Genomic DNA, 26,380 nt, shown 5'->3' with positions numbered 1-26,380 from the left:
TTTAATCATATGGACTTGTCTCCCAGGCAAGTAAGGTGATATATTAATATTTGCGAAGCACTCTGAGATCTGACGGTAAAAGGTGCATCATACTAAGTATAATATTCTCCTTGTCCCCCCACTGCCCCCACCGATCATCTATCCCCCCCATCGTGAGCCTAGTTTTGCAAAGTTCACGGAAATGATTCTGGGCTGTGTTAAGAAAAGTTAATGCTTGTGATATTTTTCAAGAAGGACCTGAAAAAAAGTCACTACAAAATAAAAAAATAAAATAAGAAGAATAAGTGTGACATACAGTGAAAGTTAAGGTTTAAAAAAAATCCATAAGAAAACAGATTTCAGTTCTAGGCTCATACGGAGTTATTATAAGCAACAGTGAGTAATAATGATTACAGAAATGAGGAAAAATACATTGACAGTGTCATTTGAAAACAATTGCGCTAAGAGGCTTTTTACACACATTTTACACAGTGTGGATATCCAAAATGGGTTTTAAATATTAAGAGGATTGTTTTTCAAGGTATTAAATGCACGAATCACAAGAACGGAAAACATGGAGAGCTGGTGGGTAGCACCCAGCCCGGAGGAACGATGGAGCCAGCATGGACAGCAGCGGGACCCAGAACAGTTGCTGCCTGTCTTTCAAGAGTTCAGAAGTCTTTAAACAACATCGTCTCCTTTTCACATACGGTCACGCTACAATGTTTCCCTTGCTTTTCCCTCTCCTGCAGTTTCTTTCTGTATCCGCGGACTCCTGTTACAGAAAGTGAGCCGCGTTTGATTGCCAGCGACTCGATGGACAAAAGTTGGGGCGGCACGTTTCCTCTTCTCTCAAGCTGCGTGGCATCGGTCTGCCTCTCCCTCACTCCCGCTTCAAACCAGTGCATCTCATCTTCCGTGTTTCAGTCCGTGTGACCATCATTTTCTTAGTCGCCCAGACTCGAAATCACAGCCTTCTCAGACATCACCCTTGCGCCCCGCCGAGTACCTAACACATCACTGGACGCCTTAAATCCTCAGCCTGCGATTGTGCTCAGTGCCTCTCAGAACTCTACACGCACACAGATCACCCCGGGGATCGTGTTCAAAGGCAGATTCCGATTCTGTCAGTCTCGGGTGGGGCCTGAGATTCTGCACTTCTCTCCAGCACCCCAGGGATGCCCATGTGACTGGTGCACGGATGGCATTACCACCGGTGGCAAAGCATGAACCTTTGTTTTCAGGCAAGAGGATGGCTTTATGCGGATATGACTCTCCCCTTTCTGCCCCCCCTTTTTTTTTAACAGAAATTCCCAGCCCAGGCAGGGATGCACCGATGATGCTGAGCATATTATGCTCTGACTTAATTTTTTTTAAAGGGAATAAAAGAAGAAACAATATAAGATAAAAACTCCAAACAACTGGGAGCAAACGAAGCTTCTTTATCTGTCATCTCCTCCTTGCTGACACGCGTTTGTATTCCGTTCTTTTAGTCTGTTTTATCATAATTTGTTTCTTCAACCAGTATTTTTTGAGGGTCCTCTATGTGTGAGACACTAAAGTACACTCAGGAATAAAAAAAAAAAATGAAATGATTTCCCACCATCAACAGCTTGCAATCTTACATAGTTTCGAAAGAGCCAAGTAAGCAAAAAAATGCAGTGAAGTTCAATATTTTCCTGTGCCTACGATGTTCTTTTCATTGTTTTTGTTTTATTTAAATTTTTTTTTAATGTTTATTCACCTTTGAGAAACAGAGAGAGACAGAGTGCAAGCTGGGGAGGGGCAGAGAGAGAGAGAGCGGAACACAGAACCCAAGGCAGTTTCTGTTAGCCTAGAGCCCAATGCGGGGCTTGAACCCATGAACCGTGAGATCACGACCTGAGCAGAAGTCGGCTGCTCAACGGACTGAGCCACCTAGGCGCCCCTCTTCTCACTGTTTTGAACTCCCTTGCCTATCTCAAAAGCCTCATTGCTACATGTACACTTCAAACTGTAGCCGTACCGAACTACATTCTGTAATACTCTAATGTAAGCCACAGTTGTAACCATCCTATAACCATAGTGCAAGAATTGTTGCACGATCAATGATCCGATTCCTATACATTTTCAAAAATTGTGTTGTGATACTTATCTCAATGGAAGAGGTTGTGATTTTGAGCTTGGATTGCTTTCAGGTTTACAAGGACTGAAAAATCAAAAAAATATATATATAGAACTCTAAGTATATGGTGCAAAACATAAAAATCACTGAGAAGACGTGGTAAGTAAAATCTAGCAGTACCTGTCATGGTAACAACATAAATTTGTATGCAGCGTGAGCGGTGATTGGTTCACCTGGTCATCGTCATCCCAGGCCCTGTTCTCAATTGGAAAGTCCTAGAGGAGCTGAAGGCAGTGTAAGGGAGTCTTACACTGCAGGAGGGGAAGACCCATCAAGGCAGCTCCATCTTGGGGAGTGCGGGGCTTGGGGAGTGCGGGGGGGAGGGTGTAGATCTCAGGGAGCCCCCGCCTCTATTTCTTCAGAGTAGGATGCTGACATAGGCATTTAGTACCCAGAAGACTCCCGGAATCTCTGTTGCTGTTCTGGACATTTTGTGTAGCCCCAAGACCCCCAGGACCATTCCGGAGAAACCGCCGCATTGATATTCAAACTACCACTAGTTAGTGCTAACTGTAAATGGAATTAGGACAATTTACGATCGATCGATGGATCCTGCAGCTAGACCAGAAACTACGGAGGGCACCAGGAATGCAAAGATTGCCCAGCTGGTTTCTTTGACATTACGCTGGTGCTCCCCCATGTTTCATACACTGGAGAGTTTCCTTGATTTGATTCCAGTAAGTCTGTTACCTCTACTGACGGCATTTCTCTTTCTACCTTATCAGCCCAGAGCTCATTCACTTTATCTCTTTTTCACATTTTTTTTTTGCGATAAAGCCCAGAGCCACTCAAACAAAAGTAGCTTGATCACTGCTGATTCCTGATCAAGACAACCCAATATCCAGCGGCAATCTGCTAATACACCTTACCAGCCCATCATAAATCATAACAAAATATAAAACAGAGTGTTGATAATGTGCCAGACATTATCCTAAATGTTCTGCATGAATCGACGTATTTGGTCTTATGAGTCCATTCTTACCATAGTTCACATGTTACACATGAAGAATGTAAGGCACGGAGAGGTTGAGTAACTTGCCCGAGGTCACACAGGAGGAAAGTGTCAGAGCTAAGATTCAAACCTAAGCAGTCTAGCTTTGGCATTCATACACTATACTGACTTTTAATCACGAAGACTCTCACACGTCCTAGAGGGCTGTGTTTAGATATTATTCTGGACGCAACAGGGATCCATTGAAGGATTTTCGGAGAGCGGTATGACCAAATTGAATACCTGAAAAAGGTGGAGAGGAGCTGGAATATGCAAGACAGACATTGGAGGTAGAATTAGTAGGACCAGCTGATGGAATGAGAATGTCAGGAAGCTGAAATTAGCTTTCTTTTGTTCTTTTTCATGAAGCCTGTAGCTCCCTTTCTTCTTAAATGTATACCTTCCAGAATCTCCTTCCAGATGTATATTTTGCCTTGTTTGTGGAGATGTTCCGTGATTCCAAATATACAAGAACAGCTTTTCAAATGTTTATCATCAACATTGTGATGTGTGTTTGTGTTGAGCCTCCCTTTCCAGTGGATTCCCAGATAAATTCTGGAACACTTGTGTGGGTGAGGGTTGGGGTTTACTTATAATAAAAGAGAATCTTTAAAGATTGATATGTTAAGAACTGAGGTGTGATAGGCCTTTGCTTCTGGTTGGGATTCAGTCTTCTCTTCCTCGATTAAGAGTCCATGCAAACAAAAAAGCCTTGTTTCTGAGACTGTGGTCTTATTTTCAAGATAATTGCAAATATACTTAAGTGTAATAATATCAGAAAACCATTTCCACATTGTAAGTTTCTCACATTAATTTTCTAACATTAATATTAATAATAATCCTAGTGGTAAGATTCACGCTATCAGTAGTATTAGCCCAGTTATTAATCAGATTGTAGCGTTAATGACCAAACATTCAAAAAAAGAGAAAGAACTGAGATTCCAAGCGGTTGAGGGAGCTGTTCACGATCATGAAAGAAGACAGAGGCATAACTAGGTTAAAAATTGATGAACAGAAGCCTGGCTCCTGTTCTCCCTGTATGAAACAATGAATTCTAATAAAAGGACTCTTAATCACTGCCCGAATAATGACATCTTCAACAATACTGTTAATTGCAAAGCAACTTCCATGTGTTTGCACAGAGCTGTTCATCCAAACGGCGAGGTTTACATCACTTCTCCTTTAGCTTCAAGTTCCCATCATCCGCTACTTCATTCATTCACGGAGCAGGTGCTTCTGAAGCCTGTGTGCTGTTCCAGGCGCTGTGCTAAGTACTAGAAACTAGAAATGAGTAAGTCACCATCCCTCACACAAGGAAGCCAAAACCTTCAGTGTTTGTTTCACATGATACGTTTCTCAGTTTCCATTTCCTCTTATTTCCATCTCCTTAAAGGCAGCCCCAAGTGCTTATGACAACTGACCCACCTCATTCATTTATTTATTTAGCCATTCATTCAGCAAATATTTATGGAGAGCTCATTATATGCTATAGGGATAAAGTGATGAATGAGACAAACACGTCCCCTCTCTGATGTACCTTAAATTTTGTAGTAGAATACACAGATTAAAAACAAACAAATAATTACGATGATAAACACTAGGAGAGAAACAAATATGAGAGAGAGTGGGGGACCAGTTTTGGAAAAGATGGATCATGAGGCCCCACTGGGGAGGTGACATTTATTCTGAAACCTGGAAGATGAGAAAGAGCTATCCACACGAAGCCTGTAAAAATCAGCTCAGAAACAGCAGACCTGGAGGCAGGAAGGAGCTGGGAGTTTTTCTAAACAGAAAAGAGCCATAATCTGTTTTTGTTTTTAAGACTATAATTTTGGCTGCTGCGATATTATAGATTGGAGAGGGGAAAGAATGAAAGCTGGCAAATTCTTGCATGGTTAGGAGATAGTTCTGATTGTCTAGGCAAGCAGAGGTGGTGGTGAGGGTGCTGGGAACGGAGATGGACAGGAGCTGGAAAACGCAAGATCGATAAGCAGAAGCAGAACCCGTAGAACCTGTGGATGGATTGAGAATGGCAGGAAGGTGAAATTAGCAATCCAGAATAATTTCCACATTTCCAGCTTGCAAAACTGGATGATCACTGTTGTCATTGGCTGAGATGAGGAATCCCGGGCATTGGGAGGTAGGTTTCGGGGGCGGGGGGAAACAAAAATGAAATGCAAAGGAAGAAAACACCTTAAAAGCATTCCTCATATTCATAATTTAGAATTTCGATAGAAATATATAGATGGGAATGAGCAGAGCAGTGTCTCCGGAAGGATATTTGGATCTCATTCTAGAAGTAAGGTGCTTGTGTAGGACCATCACCCCAGAATATCTTGGTCGGAATGTATTGTTGTCAACACTCTTCCGATGCTTGAATCTTCTCTGTTACGTCCCTGCCAAGGGATCACACAGCCTCTGCTTGAACGGGCACGGTTAACAGAGGGTGCAAGAGTGACAATAGTGGCTGATGCTTACGTGGCATGTAATATGTGTCGGGCACTCTTGTGAGGAGTAAGCAAAAACAACCATTTCTTCTAGGACTCAGAAGGAATCTGCTTCCTATTCTCTTCATTTATCAATCTTTGAATCTTAGTCTTTTTAAGAACAGAAGTGCCGTTCATTTTTATGTTCATTTTGTATGTTTGTGAATTTATTGACAAAATCCGGCTTGAATACATTGTCTCCTATTAACAAAATATTTGGGGGGGGGGACCCAAAATACCTTTTATGGGATGAATACCAAAATATGGGATGAATACCTTCCTGACTCCTAAGACTCAGTTTACCTAAATTTATCTCTACAGGCAAAAGTGTATATTTTCCATACCTGTTTCAAGTGCCACGCCTTAGTGGAATGCTATCCCAGAAGAACCATTGATGGAGAAGGGAGAAGATGGAAACCAGCCAGGACGTCCCAAAGTGAAGGCAAGGAAAACAAGTGTTCTTCCACTTCCCCATTCACCCACCCCCTTCCTTACTTCATCAAGAACAAAGGAAACATATGATAATGATAGCCATAAAATTACCCTAGTGTCTGGAGATCTAACATAGGAACCGCAAATTAATGCCATGATTTATGTCACTAATGAGAAATCTGAAAGATGATATAACAATAACTCCACAAGGCCCCCTCTACCCCATTTGTTGGTGGTGAGGACATAAATAATCTATCTCCAAAACCAGTTCTCACTGAGTTTGAGATGGCTCAGAGCCAGGGTGAAACAGGCTCTTTACATCATGGGTCAATGGAGTGGAACTCTAACAGTAAAACAACATGTTTCCCTTTTTGACTTTACTGCCAGGGCACTCAAGTCCCAACTCCAATTAGCAGGTCACAATAGGAGCCCAATAACACGTATGCCTTTAGTGTAAATACTCCTGTCTTATTTATGATTATTTTCTTAATTGACACTATTCCATAACCAGTGTGCTGCATTAATTGGTATTCTCCAGTTAGTCTGGAAAAAAATTCTGAGTGATGTGAGCCTGTGAGTTTATGTCCCCAGCAGTTGAACAGAATGTTTACCAGGAGGCAGTTATGCTTGATCCTGAGCTAGTTTATCCCAGTTGTATTATAGCAATTATTATAATACAAATTTTAATTAAATATTTCATAAGGTTTGAAATATTCGTGCAAAAAGAAATGGAATCATTTTTATGAAAACAAAGTTGTACGCTTCGGAAAGATTCAATAACATTAAGTTGCTAAAAATAATGATGCGGAATTAGGCATCAGTGAAGAAAGTGGAACTGCTTGGGGAGAAAACCAGTTACCTACAAGAATTCCATATCCTGGTTGTTTTGAAAGTATCTTTAAGTTGTTCCTTCACTTTAGGGCAACCAAAACTTGAAACTGCAGGCAGTGGTCAATTTTGAGTGGAGCCACATATTCAAAGAAAAGATTTTTATCTTATGCTCAGATACTAGTGAATGAATGTGCATTTGTGTATTTAACGTAAAATGAAATGATTAAGCTGTCTGACTGTTGTTTATAATTTCCTATATTAACTGACCCTTTTCCAAAGAAACCAACTAACTATTATATCAGAGACTACCTACCCTATAGGTCAATTTTGATCAGTTTGTGAGTTGAAGGGGTATAAATCTAAAAACTACATGAAAGATAGAAAAATTAATACTAAGTGCCTAGTGAGTCCAATATCATACTTCAATTTGGCCGAATCATCCTGGTACTGGAGTGATGAGATGAGTAGGGAAAACACATGTTCACTTACCTCCGGGTTACTTTAGAGAAGAGCTTCTCTGCTCCATATAGCTAACACAGGTCATGAAGCGTATGGATGATCTTAAGACAGGCTCGGAGCTACAACCTGGACATCCTCAGAGACTGTTTTCAGCAGGTTGCCATGGTAACAGAAAGGTCCGGAGCTACAGAGTCAGCCAGACCTAGGTTTCATGGCCCAACTCCATCACTGGCCAGTGTGTGATCTCAGACAAGTCCTTTCAGCCTTTGGAACCTCAGTTTCCTTACCTGTGAAATGGGATTACCGTTCCTCTCTCGCAGACGGGAGAAAGCGCAAGAATTCACATACAAGCATCTAGCACGGAAACGGTCTTCAGACACTCGGGGAAAGAGTGTCTCGCTCCCTTTCCTGTTTCTTCTGAATGCAAAAATTAGCATTTGGGGTTATTGAATAGACGTATAGAACATACAGGCTATCACCCTGTTTCTCTGTCTGTTGTCTTAACCTCAGAGCTTGTATTCGTTCACTCAATACACATAAACATTACCTTGAGGAAATCCATCAGCTATGGGCCCTTCGGTGCATCACGACATTTAAAATTTACAACTCTTTGGAATGACATAAAGGCATCTCTTGACAACTGTTGCCTTTGATTCCTTCACATAATGTTGCAGAGGCTCTTGGCTTATCAACCAGGTCCGACAAGAAATGGCAGAGGGCCTCTGCTCTTATTCTCTAGGTCTACATGAATAAATGCGGTAAACTGAGGCACACATTGCCCTTAGGGCCTTAGGCTCAGCCTGAGGAGCTGTAATTACAGGGCAATATTTCAATGTCTTGGTCTTTAAGTTTCTAAGAATTCCATACCCGCTCACCACCTTCTTGGAAACGAATTTGGAATCGTCGTAAGCGAAGACATGTTTTTAAAAGACCTCTCGATAGGACTTCGTGGGGCATTCTGTTCTCTGGGCTGCGGTGGTAAATCTAGGCCAGTAAACTGCTTCGAGTCGTTGACAAATTCCACTGTTGCTTACTTTTTTTTTTCCCTTCCACGAAGTTTAAAATAAACAATTAACCTATTTCCAACACAGTGTTTGGTATTGATTTAATTTAGCATGTGTTATTCATCTGCATGCCTCACAACGGTTGCTTAATTGTCTAAATCTTCCCGTGTAGAATGCTGCCTATGGAATCTCTTCCCACAGAACACTCTTAGCAGAGTGTGGCTTACTATTTCCATAACATCTGTCTTTTCTACTAAAGAGCAGATTAACAATTATGCTTCTTTAAAGGTGTGTGTGTGTGTGTGTGTGTGTGTGTGTGTGTGTGCACGCAAGTATGCATGACTGTATGTGTGTGTTTAGGGGAGGCTGGGCCAGATACTCGCTTTTGCTACCATTGGCTTTCTGGTACAATCGTTTGCAGTCCTATCATGAGGTCATGAGTCCTATCATGAGAGATTTTACCTGTACCCATCATGCAGCTGGCAGGATGGCCCTTTTCTTTTGCCTTAGTGTGCCACAGAATGCTGCATTATTTCCATCCACGCGATTGTCTGCAGAGGAGACAACATATGCAACCCCCTCCTTCTGCTGCCGCTCCCCGTGTCTGTCTGTCTGTCTGTCTGTCTCTCTCTCTCTCATACACACGCACGCACACACACATGCACACATGCACACAAAGCTCCTTTCAATTGTGTTAAGCAGTAAAGCAGAAGGATTTTTTAAATTAGTGTTTTGTTTTGGCAATGGTTGCTGATGTGTTCATGTAATACAGTTTTAATCAAATCCCCAAAGCTGAAGACCTTTCAGCGTATCTTAGGCTGCACTGTGCAGGGTTTATTCCACTTGAAGTGGCCACCAGGGAGGTACAATTAGCTGTTCCCATGGAGAAGTTTGTTATAGTAATAAATAATAAGTAGCATAGGTAGCGATGGAATCAATTAAAGATATTTTTGACCATCTAATGGTTTATGGGAATGCTAAATAATTGACGACAAGTTTTTGACTATGTTTTCCATCTGCGCGTCTCCTTGTAACTAAACCTTGACCGTGCACATAGGATGGTGGCTGAGGTCACTACTTTTTCTCTCGTAGAGCCACATCGTCAAGGGTACTGTGTGAAAAACAGTTGCAGCTCTTACATAACCGAGCTGATTTTGAGAGGGTTAAAACTCTGCTGTAAATATTTGCTGCAGGCGGAAATCTAACATATGAAGCCGGAGAACAAATTGTGTTATCAGTTTCAAAAACAATCTGTTTCGCCATTCATTTATTTATTTTTTTAACCCGTGTAAAACAGAACAATAGGAGTTGACTGGCTGAGAGGGCTTTGTGCTTTGTCTCCGGGTTCCAACGGCTTTGATGTTAAAATGGCAATTTGGCAAGTGGGACGTTGGTAAAGCACTCTAAAGGCTTTTGGCATCTTGACAGGGGGAAAAAAATTGTCAGGCTACCTTGGTTTGAAATTGGTGAGTGCGTGCTCACGAGTCACGTTATAAATAAAATCTCAGAAGGAAATAGGGTGGATGAGCCCGTTGTGTGCATTCGGGGATGAATTGACATGCCACACATCACCTAAAGCAGGTCAGTGATCCATGAGCTTAGCAAGATTTACGTGAAAAGACACAATGGTTCCTTCAAAGTTATTGGATAAGTGACATACGGTCTCGATGCCAATGTGGGTATCAGCGGGGATTCATCAGACCAAAATTTGGGCTAAATAAAGCTTACGTTACAATTTCCATCATTTGATGACGAAAAGTAGTTCTGTCTGATGCTCTATTTTACAAATGTTATTCCATGTGTAAAAACCGACTCTGTGGATTGGTTTCCCTTAATGCGGAATGCTTCCGCTCTTTCCTGAGGGTCTCTCTGAAGTCGAAGTGAGCAATACATTACACGAGACCCACAGAAACTGCCTCTGTGGACTGCTGGGGTGTGAAAATTTTTGATAACTTAAGTAAATTGTATTTAATGTAACTATACCTTTACTTCAGCAGAGACTGGCAAACTACAGACCATGGGCTAAATCTGGCCCACCTTTCTTATAAATAAAGTTTTATTGAAACACAGTGACATCCATTCATTTACCTATTGTCTATGGCTGCTTTCATGGTATGATGGCAGAACTGAGTAGTTGCAGCAGAGACTATATATATGACCCACAAAGCTGAAAATATTTGCTATCAGACCCTTTATGGAACCCCTGACTTATAAGGATTCCACAATCTGATGATATAACATTTACCTATCTTCACCATATTCCTTTGAGAGGGAACTTTTCATCTCATCTCTCCCGTGCTCCCTCCTTCCGGTCCTCCCTGTGGAAGATGGACAATTTCTGCATTTTCACAGTAGCTCTAGTCTGTAGAAAAAAATGCATGCTGGTCCCTTTCTCCTTTGCCACATACAGGATGAGTTTCAGCAAGCAAGTTAAAAATGATGAGACTAGAGACCGTAGAAAGGTGGTCTTTATTCGCTCCGAGCTAGGAAATCACTCAACTCTCACCCACACGGTTTAAACCTACACTTACCAGTGTTTCCTTTGGGGACAGAGTGTAGAATGGTATATATTCTAGAACTGGCTCATTTCACAACTTCTACATGTTTTCTGACTAGGTAGGAATTAGCAAATGTGACCTGGGGTTAAGATTCCTCCATTCAGAAGAGAAGGACTATTTTATTGGTACTATTTTTTTTTAATTATTTAAAGTTACTTGGTAAATAGAGAGAGAGAGAAAAAAAAAAGAATCAAGTGAAGAAAAAGGATTGAATGGCTTGACCATCATTCTTTAGATGCAAAAGGCTGAAGTCACCTCATTTCCATGTCCCAGCTATTCTGCATTCTTTATAGACCGGCAAGCTCACCATCCTCTTTTCCCTCGACGCCAGTTTTTCCCCCATTTTGCCCAAATAATTCATTCCCTCTTCCTCTTTATTTCTTAGACTCAGGTTAGTTCTTCCTGGACACGTGATTGGCTACTCAGACAGATAAGGAAGGGTCTTTCTGTTCCTTGATTCTGTCATACCCTGTGCTTCCCACTGTATAGCATTCCTCGTGTCTTTAAACCTATGAACTTACCTCTCTTCTAGACTGTAAGGTCTATGGGGGATTATTCACTGCTGGTTTCATCATGATGATGTAATGGTTACTCAAATTTGGACACTGGATCTTTAGTTTAAAGACCAAGATTCCTTGGTCATGAATTTCAGTTCCTCTAGGTTGGGTAATCTTCACAGTTCTATTAATAGGGTTGGTGAAAGCTACAGGACTAACATTTATTGATCACCATCTTTGTGCAGCCACTGTACCTTGACCTTGAGCACATTATCTCGTTTAACCATCTCAACAAGACTATGTGATTGGCGCTCCTGTGAATGCACAAATACAGAACAGATCCAGAGAGGTTCAGTGACTATGCAAGGGGCATGTTACTAGGAGGAGAGAGGCCAAAACTTGAATCCAAGCCTAACAATTTATATCGCCCAGTCTTTCTCACAACTCCATGCTACTTCTAGTAAATTGCTATTTCTGGATGAGAGTCAGAGAAAGTCAACAAGTATTCTTGTTCCTTCTCTCTTTTTTCCCTCTTCTTTCCTTCACTCCTCTTTTTATTTCTTTGTTCCTTGTCCACTGGCCAAACCTGAGACCTCTCAAAAATATCTATAAGCACTCCTCACCTTAACTATGACCTAAAGGTTGTTGACCTCTGCTTTATTTGCTGGAAACAGCATATCAACTTCTCATTCTGTTTTTTCCCAGTCCAGACCATGCATTTTCAACCACCTAAAATGCTTGCAAACTTATAATTAGGTTTTGTGTAAATATTTAAGGGTTTTATTTTCCTTTCAGAAAGGGGTGTTAAGTGAGATTTGGCACATCCAGTCTTTATTTTTTCAAATGACTTATTGAAAAGCAACAACCCACATACTTTTTTATATAACACAAGTAGGAATTCTGCCCTCCAAACTCATCATCCCTACCCAATCTTCTATAAAATTAGCAGAAGATTAGATAAAATTATTAATCAAGGAAATAAAAATGGGACAAGTAAAATAGGTATTCACACAAAGCTGTTTTGCCTTTGTTGTCGTGTAAAGAACTCAGAGATGTGCCTGTCAAGGAGCTCTTTTGAGGCCTTTCCATGAACGAATATTTAATCTTCAAAATTAAAGCCTGAAGAAGGAAAACTTGTTGTTGGGAATCAAGCTAAATTTGAAGTTGAAATTATCTTTGAATATGACATTTAATTTTTGAGAACCTGTGTTGCCTAGTAATTCATATCTACCATTCTTCTGCTAATATAATGGAGGCGATCTTCCTGAAAGAATAAGACACAGATTGTTGTCCTTCGAGGTGCTGGCTTTTCAGTTGTGTTTTCACATTCTTTCAGTCTCCTTGATGACTGACGCTTGTCATCAGGTCGGTAGAGCCTGAATAACTATCCAGTTTTGCGAGTTCTGTACTCCTGATTCCCTCTGTAGCCTGTTCCCAGGCCTTAGTCCAGGATTCACCACTCTCGGTCCTGTGCCTTTCTCCTCAGCTTTACTCGTATGGCCTCCCTGTCACATCATCTTCCAGCAACACAAACAAAGGAGCGTTACTTAAACAGGTTGTTCTATTTTGTACCTTTTCACATTCTATTTCCTTTTTGTCCAAATCTCTTCCTTCTTAGTGACGCTCAGGCATTATTTCTCTTTGTGAAGCTGACCTCAGTGCCTTACTTCAGATGAAGTTCATTGCTGCTCCCTCTAAACTTCTTCAGCACCTCATTCACATCTCTTGTGTTGCATGGATCACACTGTCCAGTAATTATTTGTTAAATGCCTATCTATCCAAAGGGCAAGTGCCATGACCTGCCTTTATCCCTAGTACTTAAATTAGGAGCTAGCGTGTATCTCCTTTGTTGGGTCTTCCTACCCCATGTATGTGTTGAGCTGAACTGATGGATAGATAAAGGCAAAATTATCTCATTCCTGGAAGATCAGACACAAAGCCTGGGATTTCTAACCTGCTTTTTTTCTAACATTTCAAAATTTTAATATAGATTGTCAGTAGGTCTATTAGTATTGCTTTTGTTAGCTCCTATAAAGTTGACTGCTGGGCTAAGACTTTTGGAGGTAGTGATTAGGAGATAAAGTTTAATTAAAAAAACTAGCTGAATTCCAATTAGATTCATCAGTGTTTCGGAGCCATAGGCCAAATTTACATATATATATATATATATATATATATATATATATATATTTGTATTTATGTGTGTGTGTGTGTGTCTATACACTCTGATATAATCTGGTATCTGCAAAACCAACAAATACAAACAAATCCCTCCTTCTAGTGAGTCACTTGAAGGCAAAATCAACTGTAATTCAAGCAAACAAAAACACTAAAGGGTGAGTTTGTCAGACTGGACCAACTTGTTCTACCTGTTATGAACAAAAAAGGACAGATGAGGGCTCAAGGTACAGGGAGTTATATCTTGGGTTACAAGGAGCATTCTGTGTCTCCCCCTGCTGGTTGGTGGAATAACTAAAGGGGACAACCCCCAGAAGTCTAAATGGCCATGACCTCACAGCTCTGTATCATCCAAGTCAAATGGACACTGTGAACTTTTAATAAGAAAGGTTGATAAAGAGTTCATGGCAGGATATTTTATCTCATCCCCAGCTTTTAGCTCTAGTTAATTAGCATTCTGCATTTCTTAACAATTCTAACTTCACATCCCATTGAAATAAACCATTAAGAAACTCAGTTCTTGCATATTTTAATTCCAGGCTATAACTACATTTTGATTAGATTAAAATGGTTTTAAAAAGGTTGTGTTTGAAAATAATCTTAAGTGTTACCACAAGGGACAACATTTCCTCTAGTCTTCAAAAGATTGTTTTATATTTGGAAATATGAAAAGAGAAAAGTAATTCTTACAGACAAGAGCAGTAGATAAAGTAAATCCATGGAAAATGTGGGGGGAAAAGATTTACCAAAATTCATTTGTATTATTCTATTACCTTTATTTGGTGATTTTATATCTGACAGACTCAAATTTCAAAAGAATTTGAAAAGGCTTTTTATTCTGAGTATGTGGGTATTCATGACAAGGGCTGAGACAAGCCAAGAGTCCACAAAGAATATATTGTATGATAGATGGTTTACAAACCAGAAAACGCTCTTATTCAGTGGTGACAGCTCCAACATTCAAGCCTTGCCATTATCAGCTGAAAAGCAAAAAGTCTGCAACAAAAAGTGAGGGGGAAAATGAGAAGGAAAACCAAAAACGAGAAGAAGTAGGGATTCTCGCATCTAAGAGTAGATACGAGAACCAACAATGAAGCCCCCGAGAAGTCAATGCAATAGTAAGCAAAACAAGGTAACGTCAGAAAAAAAGGAACCATGATAAGTAGAATGGTTTTTAAAAAGTATAAAGGGTATACACAGCAGTGGATATTGCAAAAGCCTTTGTAGACCTGGTTCTGTAGCATAGAACAATATTTGATACTGATGATTAACTTGTGTGCATTGTATTCTGTTGGCTATGTTAGAGAACACATTTTTATGTCTTTTAAGGAGGGTTTGATTTAAAATAACATAATTTTTTACTTATTCATTCACAAATATCTATTAAGTGCTATATTCCTTCAGAGTATGCTCATTGTTGAACAATTCTAAAATATCAGTATTTAATGCAAGGACTTAATTCTTGCTTGTGTCACAGACCAATGCCAGTCTCACTAAGACCCATGTTCCTTCTACCTAAAGGTGCTCCCATCTATAATAAACGGCCTCCAAGTTTGCTGCGCCAGAAGCAGGAGGAACATCACTCATAAAGCGTTTTATGGACCAGGCCTCGACGTGACTTCCAACTCATCTGCCCACATCCTACTGACCGTAAATCAGTCATAAGACTCCAATCTAACTGCCAAGGGACTCTGGAAACTCTTGCCTTCCTACTTTCCAAAGAATACAATAACATGGATATTGATTGGCAACAATATTGTCTGGAGATTCAGCAGTGGATGGTGGGTTGGAAGAATAGAAAGTAATCCTGCCTTTATGGATAGAGAGGGAATAAAAATACTAAGCAAAATAGAAGAGTTACCTGAATGACATACTAATGTAAGCACTAGGTAGAAAACTAAAGCACCCAGGTAAGGAGGGTAGGAAGCATGGCAGGACTCAGTTACCATTGAAATAAGGTAGTCAGGGAAGGCTTCACTGAGGAGACATTTGAGAAAAGATCGAAAGGAGGTAAGGCAGTTAGTGGATATCTAGTGGAGGAAATTTTGGGCAGCAGATATTGCAAATTCAGGAGCCCTGACCCAGGACTGTGGCTGTCAGGAAACCATTGCAATAATCGAGGTGAGACTGGGAGCAGTAAAAGTGATAGGGAAGGACTGGCTTCAGGGTATATGCCGAAAGTTAAGTCAGTAAGAATTGCTGATTGATTTGCTGGTGAGGACAAGGAGAAGAATCAAGTAGGAGTCCAAGCCTGTGTGCCTTAGCGAACAAAAGAGCGTGGGAGGTACAGATTTTTAGAGGACGAGTGGTAGTCTGATCAGGAACTAAGTTTTGACATGTTAAATTTGAGACGGTTGTTAGGTAGTCGTGTGAAAATCTGGGAAGGTTCTCAGATAGAATTAGTCTGGAGATTGGTGGCCAAGTCTGGCTGGAGACAGAAATTTGTAATCAGACCCTGGTCAGATGAGATTCCTCAGGCAATGAGAAAAGAGCTCCAAAGGCTCAACTTTAAGGCACTCCAGCATTCCAAGGTGGGCTAGATGAGGAAGACCTACCAAAGGTGATGGAGAATAGCAGCTAGTGAGTACAAAGAAAACCAGTTGGCCACAGAGGGAAAGGCATGCTTTAAGAAGAAGGGAGAGATCAAATGTAACAAGTTTTGCTGATAGATCAAGTAAAATAAAGATTAGAGTTTTGATCACTGGATTGAGAAATTCCCTCTTGACCTTGGCAAGAGCTTTGTTTTCATCAAGCGATGCAAATGAAACCTGGCTAGAGGAGTTCAAGAGGACGTGAGCAGAGAAATCGGGGATCGTGAGCATAGATACTTGATGTGCTATGCAGAGAAGGGGAGAAAGAAGGTGCTGGTTGGAGTGGGAAGTGGGTTAAGGGATGGGCTTTTTTTCATGGGCCGATGAGAAACATTTGGGACAGGAGTTGTTGCTGCAGGAGAAAAGGAGGAGATTTCTAGAGTAATTTTCTTAAGTAGGTCAAAGCAGATAGGATCAAGTACACAAGGGGAGGGATTGGTCTTTCTGGCAGAGGGGACACTCATTCAGTAACAGGCCAGGAGAAAGAGTTAGATGACAGAGATGCGAGTAGGTGGTGGGTGTGGGTGTGAGAACGTGTAGAGCTGCTCCTCTGATTGCCTCTACTTCCTCAGTGAAATGAGAGTGAGAACAAAGGAGGACCAGTTAGGCATTCGAGGAGAGAGTGGAAAGCACAAAACAGTCATCTGGGAAAGCAGGAAGGTGAATAGATCGGGGGCACGTGCTATGATTGTCCAGCCACATTAAGGGCTCTTTCATGGAGCGTGAATAGGAATTCAAACTGAGGCGAGTGGCGGCCCCATGTTTGTTCCCAGCTTCATTTAGTGTCATGGGTGCACGTGAGCGTACGGGGAGGGTGGGGTTTGACTAGAGATGCATTTTTCGAGTGAGCGGGCCAAAGAGAGCACAAGGGAGACAAGACAAGGGCATATGCAAAGAAGCGATATTAACAATTGACTTTAAAATTTTACGTGGGTAAGAAGAGAGGTGGGGGTATAAAGAGTGAAGAGGCTATTTCAAAGGTCAGATCACTAGCTTGTAGATGCTCATGGTGAGCCGGAGTCGTAGAGGGTGTCAGCTGGAAAGACTGAAGATGATGAGCAGAGAAGGTGAATTAAGAAGAGGTTACACGTTTTGGTAACTAAGGGTCTAAGGCACTGGGGCTTCAAGAAGGGATGACCGAAATTGTGTGAAGAAGAGCTTAAAGACATGAGGAAAACAGGGTTTTGAAATTCTCATCTGCGTGGATGTCGAACTCACTAAGAATGATGATACAAGTGGCTTTGCAGTAAATGACACCGTGCCAGAAACTAAAATCTTCAACGCATTGGAAGACAGTGACCCATTCGCCTTACACGCCCAGAATAAGAAAGGATGGTGTAATGATGGCAAGGAATTCAAGCTGGAGATTGTTGGGAGGCGGAAGGGAGAAGGGTTTGATGTGGTCAGAGGATGGAAGAGGGCGCCCAAATCACCACCAGTCTGGTCACATACAAGAGGTGGGAAAGAAAAGGGTGCAGAGGAAATGGTGTCCTCGGGAGAGAATCTGGTCTCAGTTTGGAGAACACGATAAATGAGAAGAGATTGAGGATGGTGGCGATTTTGATGATGTCCAACAGTGGGGAAGGGCACTGCGGAAAGGATTCCGGTGATCCAGAGAAGCGAGTGAGCTGTGTTCAGAAAGGCAATTATACAGATCTATATGAGGATTAGAATATAGGGACAGGATTCCCGCTAAAATCAAGAGCACTGAGTTCAATTTGAGGTAGATAGACAGTAGATACTTCCTGTATTTGTACCCACTCCCATCTCACCACTAGCCTCTCCCTCATCCTTGTCCCCTGAAATCCATAATGTGTTCATCTCTATAGTTTTGTCATCGTGAGAATGTTATGCCAGTGGATTTGTACAACATGTAACCTCTTATGATTAACATTTCTTCCTAAACATCATGCCCTTTAAGTCCATCCATGTTGTTGCATATGTCAATCATTCACTGCTTTTTATTACTCAGTAGGATTCTACTGTATGGACACGACAGAGTTTGTCTGGCCATTTGCTGAGCTAGGGACATTTGAGCTGGGTTATGAACTGAATGTTTGTGTCCTCCCAAAATTCATATGCTAAAACCTTAACCTCCAATGTGATGGCATTTGGATGTGGCATCTTTGCTTCAGATGAAGTCATGTGGTTGGTCAGCCCGAGCTGACGAAAACAAATTATTTTAGTATTTTGCGATCATCCATGAAGTTGCTATGAACATTTCACATACAGGATTGCAGTGGTCTTCTTCAAGTTCGTTTTATTCTAAGCTTCTTTGAAATCATAGGCTTGGTGTTCTTGTTACGTTCTTTTGCATCGCTCAAAATAAAGAAATCCATAAATGTTAGAATTATTTTAAAAAGTTCATCCATGGAAACAACATTCTATGGGGCACACCCTATAGAATGAGTCGCACACACAATACAACACGGATGGCTGTTGCCCACATAACGAGAAGTGAATGCGGTCAGTCACAAAACTTTGATTTCACTTATATAAAGTACAACCAAGCAAAGTTAAAGGACATGGTCAGAAGTCCGGTTAGTGGTTGTCCTCGAGAAGAGGTCATCACTGGCCTTTAGGGTGCTGCTAAGGTTCTATTACTTGATTTGGTTGATGACTTCACTTGTCTGTTGGTGAAAATTCATAAGGCTGCACACTTGAAAGAGATGCACTTTTCTGAATGTATGTATACTCCAATAAAGTCCAAAAAATAAACTTCGCATGTGACTCAAAGACTTCCCTCATACATTCCTTTGTTTCATTGCTCATAGTCAGCTGGAATCCATGATTCTACTTAAAGTTGCAATCATCAATAACATTTTATTTTCTCAGGCTCTCTGGGAGGACAGGGGAGAGAAGTATTTCAAGCTTGGTGGCTTGAACAAACTCTCACTAATTTACTTATAGTGGTAGCATTGATTTCATCTGTAATTCTTTTTTTCCTGTAATCGATCTCCCTGTCAAAACCCAACCTGAGAACAATGGAATGGGTAAGTGGAGTTTTTATTTATTAAAAGGGCAACATCTCAGAAATGAAATTACAATTTAGTTGGGATAAATTGTCTTATAACTTCATTTTTTTACATTAAAGCTATAATTGAGGGGCATTATATGCTGTTTATCACCGCAATGAAAATGTAGTCAGAATGAACTTCTCGAGGCTGTTAAACTGCCTCTTATTAGCATTGAAACTATACTCACAGCCCATTATCTTGGGCTATATTTTTTGGTATAAGGGAATTGCTATCCAAGTGTACTTAATCTGAAAGGAATTGGGTTATAATTGGAGTCTTTGTGAAAAGGGAGTTAAAATTATTTGGTATTGTCGTGAGGTAACAATGCACTGTTCAAATATTAAAAGAATGTAGCCGTGGCATTAGAAGGGCACAATGGTTATCATCACTGATGCCAAATGATACTCTGCATTTTTGCTCCTAGTCAATCTGGGCAGCAAAAGAGAGAAAACATTTATTTATCAACTCATCTGATAGATGTGGTTTTTTCAAGAAACGTGGAGGAGTTTTCATCATGCTGTTACCCAACCATAGATATCACTTGGTCCTACTTCACAAGGCGTGTTAAGATCTGAGAGTAAGAATCTCCATTTTTGGAACACAGTAGGTGTTCTAATTTCAGTTAAATAAAATCAAGTCACCAACAGGTCTGGGTAAAGAGAAACAGAATATTCCCGCTAACAGATTATGTCAAAGGTAGCAAAATAACGGATATAGGATGATTCTTTAAATCATTTTTGTGTTAGGATATGCCAGCCTAATTATTGCCAGGCATGCCCGTGAAGATAAAACAAAGAAAATTAAGCGCTGTCACATAATCTAGGTCAGATGCTGGCAACTTTTTCAGTAAAGGGCCTGATAATAAATATTTTTAGCTTTGTAGGCCATACAGTCATGTTCTCAACTACCCATTTCTGCCACCGTAGCCTGAAAGCATCCATACTTGGTATGCTAACAAATGAATGTAGCTGTGTTCTAATAAAACCATAAAAACTGACAGCCAGCTGGATTTGGCCTGTGGGCCATAGTTTGCAGACCCCAATCTAGATGATTGCTTGGGAACTTTGTGGTTGTAAATGGGAAAACAAACCTATGCCTGAAGTCTCATGTCTGTATAGGGTCATAAGTTGGCCCTCCGGTTTCAAAATATGGCTTTTTTTTTCAGTTATAATGATATTTATCATATTACATTATTATTAAAGTATAAGGTAATTGTGATGTAACAATGTGATTTTAATTATAATATTCTAATAACACCTACTGTCATCATTAGAAACAAACAGCAGTTTATTCTTCTCTCTTCACGAACACTGAAATACGAACATCTCCTAACCTTCAGTAGAAACAAAAAGCAAGTCAGTATGATTTCTGAACAAAGAAGGAATTCAAAAGTTCATTTTCAAACTTGCTTCCTCTCCTTCATTGATATAATATGCAACCTGTGTGTGTGTGTGTGTGTGTGAGTGTGTGTGTGTGTGTGTGTGTGTGTGTAGCATTGATTGAAACGCTTCTAGCTGTTCCCCAACTCACCATTGCTTTCCCAAAGTCTTTAAATAGGCAGACTGCGAGTGCGTTTGTCTTTCTCCTGACTTAGGAGCAAATTTGTTGCATTACTGAAACAGTAGTTACAACAGGATCATGCCTAAGCTTTGAAGCATTGAAAACAATCCAGAGATAACTGAGGGGATTTCTTCCACCAGTGACAGACAGAGGAGGTCTCACTGTTGATCCATGCGCTAGCACTGAAATTTGGCTCAGAAAAGAGCCATTAAGGGTCGCTGATGTCATCACTTGAGAATGGCACAAGTTACCTTGTAACCAGTAACTTAACCTGTCCCATTGCCAGAAGTGAGATAAGATCCCCACTTCCCAGGGTTGAGATGAACATTGATCCAGTGCTTGGGACACTCAACTAAGAGCAATTTCACTGTCCAACATTTTGCTACTCGGTTTGCTCAGTGCTTCCCTCATGTTACTGCCTCTTTTGTTTATGCATTCACCCAGGTGAATTGCAGGCGCTGATAAATAATCACGAACTTCTTTTCCTACCTCCCAATTTGTATTCCTCTTCCGAATCCGCCAGACTGACACCAGAATGCCAAACCTGAACCGAGGTGCCTGACATCTTCGTCTCCGTCAGCTACACAAGCCATCTAGGGCAGCAGTTGCGGCCCGCTTCACAATACTTATATTTCCAGTATTTTTTGACATTTAACACCATTAGAACATATAGCAGAATCCAAGCACAGTTTCTTCGAGGTAAAAATGTGAGTGTTTTTTCATATCTCAGTGTGTTGAATAACCTTTAGATGTAAAGTTAGCACAGCAAACATTGACATGATGCAGGCAGCTCAGTGCAGAGTGCCTAAAAATAAATATAAGAAGTTCATATGCTGTAAAAAAAAAAGAAAAAAAAGGAGTTACACATTTAAATGGAAAAACAGCTTTGAGGCTTACAGATTCATGAGATACCACTATTGTCTTTGATCCCACCGATGCAATCGCTTGGAAGACACTAAATGTAGTTGTACCCATTATATATACATTGCTTAGATGAACCTATCAATCTGCTTTGGGGTTTATTGTGGTAAAAGTATTCTAAAGGCTGTGAAGTTTGGTTATTTCACGTGAAGCCTCAATTTATGCAATTCTACAGGGCCATATGATTTTTAAGTCAGAGTTTTTGGATTTGAGTTCTAAACTAACCTTTTTAGGCAATGTAGATGATCTTTTATATCCTTGGTTTTCTTCTTGGTATGGTTATTGTGACATCCTTTTTTTTTTCTTTAAGTTTATTTATTTATTTTGAGAGAGACAGAGACAGCACAAGCAGGGATGGAGCAGAGACAGAGAGAGAGAAAAAGAATTCCCAAGCAGGCTCCACACTGTCAGCGCAGAGCCTGATGCAGACTCGAACTCACGAAACTGTGAGATCGTGACCTGAGCAGAAAGCGAGAGTCGGACGCTTAACTGACCCAGCCACGCAGGTACTCCTATTGTGACATCCTTTAAGGAAGAGCCTCTACTGCTCCTGCAGAATGATACCCTCCTTGCTCTCTACCCTTGCCTCCACTGGGTATGGTCTTGGGATGAAGCTCTGAAGACTGGTTTCATGAAGCATCATTAAAGACAAGTTCTCTTCTGGGTCCTTCAAGCATCATTATTGGCCGGCAGGCATCCATTCCCTCTCTTTAATGGTAACACTATGTCTAAGGTCTTTGGAAAAAGACTACTCTCTCTTATTTTCAGCCTTGCAGTTTAAGGGGATTGAGCCTAATTCCAGTTTCACTAATGGGTTCAGATTAGTTTAAGCAAATCAGTATATACTGTCTCCCTAATCACAATGAGTTGATTAAAGGACACTGACCCTCTCACTGGGACATTTGGAGTCATGTGACCTTTCCTGGAACCATCAGTGTATGTGAGGACTTTGGCTTGAATGCTCAGATAAAGACTTCCTCTTCTCTGCCGAACATGAAGGCACATGCAAGTCCCATGGAGAGCCTCCGGCAGTCATGTTTGGAATTAGATACGAAAATAACTGGGTTCTTGGTGACATTTCAGAGCCGTGGGTTCAAGCTTTGCTTGAAGCCAGTGTCGTCTCTCTATTGTAGTTACATGAACCACAAATCCATTTTAGTGCTTAAGCTGTGTGATTTGCACTTTCCTTACCAGTCAAAAAGTGTCCAAACTGATGTAGATGGGCCTTCCAGATAGACACGTGCCTATTTGAACCTGAGGGGGGCATGGCATAAACTCAAATGGAACCTTAGCTACATATCAAAGCTCCATGCAATATGAAGAGCTACACCAACATTCTTACTCCGGTATCTTCCTGTTCCATCCAGATATTCCATCAGAAATAAAGGGAAGTCTATGCCATGACTTGATAGGAATTAGCCAGCTGATGGGTGAGTGAGAAGTATTGCAGGGTGAGGGAACAATCTAACCAAAATCCTGGAAAGAGCACAGTAGGTTCAGAGAGCCAAAAAAATATTGAATCATGTAGAGAAAGTGGCCAGAAAAGAAGCAGGATAGGTAATCTTGGGAGGCAAGTTACAGAATTTAATTTTTTTTTTTTTTTTAAGAATGGTGACAAGGATGAAACATTCAGGCAAGTCTTGATCAGAGCTGCTCTTTAGAAAATCACGCTGGCTGTTTTGGAGAATGGATCGAAGTTGGGTGAGCATGACTGGGACCTGGGAGACCAGGTAGGAGGCTAGGCAATAACACGCATGAAAGGCGGGATGGTCTCAACTCAGAGGCTGGGAATGGACAGAGAGAGAGACATGACAAACCTGAGACCTCTTTAGAAAATGGAATTGGCTTCGCTTGGTGACTGATGGGACCTGAGGTGTGAAGAAGAAGCAACATTGAGAATGACTCTTGGCTTGTGTCTAGGGAAACTGGGCAGACAGTGACCACATTCACTGAAGTGAGGACTACAGGTTTGCAGGAGAAAGATGAAGTCATCCCTTTACTACGTCAATGGTGTCTGAACTCCGAGCTACAGGGCCCTTGTTGATTTAATTTTTTCCCACTTTTTCCCTCTGTGATGGCAACTATAATCACTCTACAGATCCTCCTCGACTTCAGGTGGAGTCAGTATGTTGAAAATATAGTAAGTCAAAAACATTTCATACACCTACCCTACCTGATATCAGAGCTTAGCTTAGCCTACCTTACACATGACAAGTACACTTCCAGTAGCTTACAGTCGGACAAAGTCATCTAACACAAAGCCTACATGATAAAAAGAAGTGCTGAATATTTCATGTAGTTTATTGAATACCATTCTGAGAGTGAAAACCAGAACGGTTGTAAGTGTGTTGGTTGTTTACCCTCACGATCACGTGGCTGACCGGGAGCTGTGACTGGTGCCACTGCCCACATCATGAGAGAGGATCATACTGCACATCACGAACTGGAGGCAAGAACAAAATTCAAAACTCAGTGTATGGTGTCTACTGAACTTGTATCACTTTTGCACCATCGCGAAGTCAAAAAGTCGTACGTTGAAACATCCTAAGTCAGGGACCATGGGTACTTGGTCACGTGCGTGGTCTTTCTCGGGAGACAAAATTTGGAATTGCTGCTCTCGCCCTGTACAAGAGCCACTACAGTGAGCAGGGAATCAGTAGCTCCTCCAGACCAGAAGCTCAGCATTCCCAGTTAACGCAGACTTTTTTTTATTAGAGACAGACATTAAATAAAAACAAATAACTTAATGGTACTTGAAGGTTTAGACAATTTGGGGAGCAGACAATAGATTTCATGTGGGTGTTCAAATAGCGGTGCGATAGAAATAAAGCTATAAGCCAACACTTTGACGCCATTTTCTTAGGCTTTTAAGCAAATTATCAACAAACCTTAATAAGGAGCCCACACAGAAGAAACCTTTTGATGAGCCCAAATTATAGGAGAAAAACAATGGACTTTTTGAAACCAATTCCAGAGTTAGCCTTGCAAAAAATTAAGCTTCTTTTAGCCCAACATTTGCATTTAGTCCCCCTACACTGATCTGCCACTTTTCTATCTCCTTAGTATTCTTCGTCTAAATCCCAGACTGGGGAACAGTGAAAAGGAAAACAGATAAGGGATATGGGACATTGAACCTGTGACAGGGCTACTGACCAGGGATGTTTCATAAACTCTGGGATTGTTGACAAATAGTTGCTTTCTTGATTCCCCTAATCTGATTCCAACTCTCCCTACAGCTTTCCGCTATGTCATCAGATATACCACAGACTGTGAGAGGCATGGCAAATTAATCATGGCCCATCTTTCAATGAGCCCAGTTGAAACTGAGATGAGCTCAGTCGAAACTTCAGAATCCTTCTCAACACAGTGTTCCAGAAGGTCAGTGGCAAGTGGTGGAAATTGCCCAATGCAGTTCATTGAGTTATCGGTAGCTGTTGTTTACCTTTCCCTGTGTTTATGCCCTTTGTCAGGTAATTTTGCATTTCCTCCCATTTCTCTTCCTGTTGACTTTAGAATTGGCCATGTAACTTGATTGGCTGATGAGATGCTATTAAACTAATGCAAACAGAGGCTTGAAATGTGCATTCGTGATTATACTTCTGCCTCATTCTGTTGGTTAAGGGGAATAACAAGGGCCAAATGGGAAGATCCTGGAAAGTTACACAGAAAAGAGCCTGGATACAGGGAAGGGTAAAAAAAATTGGGCAGTAATAAAATCCACCACAAATGTATCATTGCTTTGTTTGGCTGCTAAGAATTACATAGTGGGTGACAGAGAGTATAAGGGAAAGTGCGTGTGTTTGGAGTGAGGAAAGCTTGGTGAAATATAATGGCCAGTGAGGGCTTCTCTGAGGGGCGAGATCTGAAAGGTGGAAAGGAACCACACTCACTAAAGGCTTGAATAAGGATGTTTCAGGCCTAGGGGCCTCCGTCTGCACACACAGAATCTCTGTGTCAACTGCAGAAAAATCCCCTTCTCTGCAGAGTTGAATTTCAAGGGATGTCCTCCCACGGGTCTACCTGGATTGGCCGGTGAAGCTAGGGCTGAACTTCAGCTTCCATTGGCTGAGCTGTCCCAGAGAAGGGCACAGACAGGGAAGTCTCTGGTGCATTATAGGAAATACCAGAAAGACACCCTGGCTTGCAAACACGGTTAGCTAGGAGTGATTATTTATAACGGAATGAGAAAGATTCCATATCAATAAAGATTAGTGCTGAGGGCACTATAAACACTTGGGGTTGGCAGACCAGTGTGTTCACTGCCCCAAGAGAATGCATTTAACGTCAAAATGTTAAGAATCATGCTGCCCCATAATCAATCGCCGATAAAGCCCAAGAGCCTCTCAGATAAAACTGCGCATTCGTGAGAAAATACAATTCATCTTTTAAGGTTTGTACGTGTTATTTTTAAAATCTGTCTGTGAGGTAAGACGAGTCATGGCTCAAGACAGGGCGAGGCAGAAAACCATTTCTGTGACTCAAGCACTGAGAAAGCAATACACCAAAAAAGAAAACGGTTTTTGAGATCATCGGAGCCATTCCTTCATCTGGTCATTGGAAAATGGGATACAGGTAGATCAGTGAGGTTGGCCCACGGCTCACCCCTTTCTGTGAGGTGTCCAACCAAGGAATCGTGATTGTCTCTAAGCACTAGATAGAGCCTGCTGGTTCTCCTTTGTATTTTAGAAACGGTTGGCTTAGTATCATACTAG

This window comes from Lynx rufus, unplaced genomic scaffold (genome assembly GCF_022079265.1).
Source record: "Lynx rufus isolate CCGP_SWC_20201006 ecotype Redwood Valley unplaced genomic scaffold, mLynRuf1.p SCAF_5, whole genome shotgun sequence".
NCBI classification, from domain to species: domain Eukaryota; kingdom Metazoa; phylum Chordata; class Mammalia; order Carnivora; family Felidae; genus Lynx; species Lynx rufus.
This window is presented reverse-complemented; position numbering follows the sequence as displayed.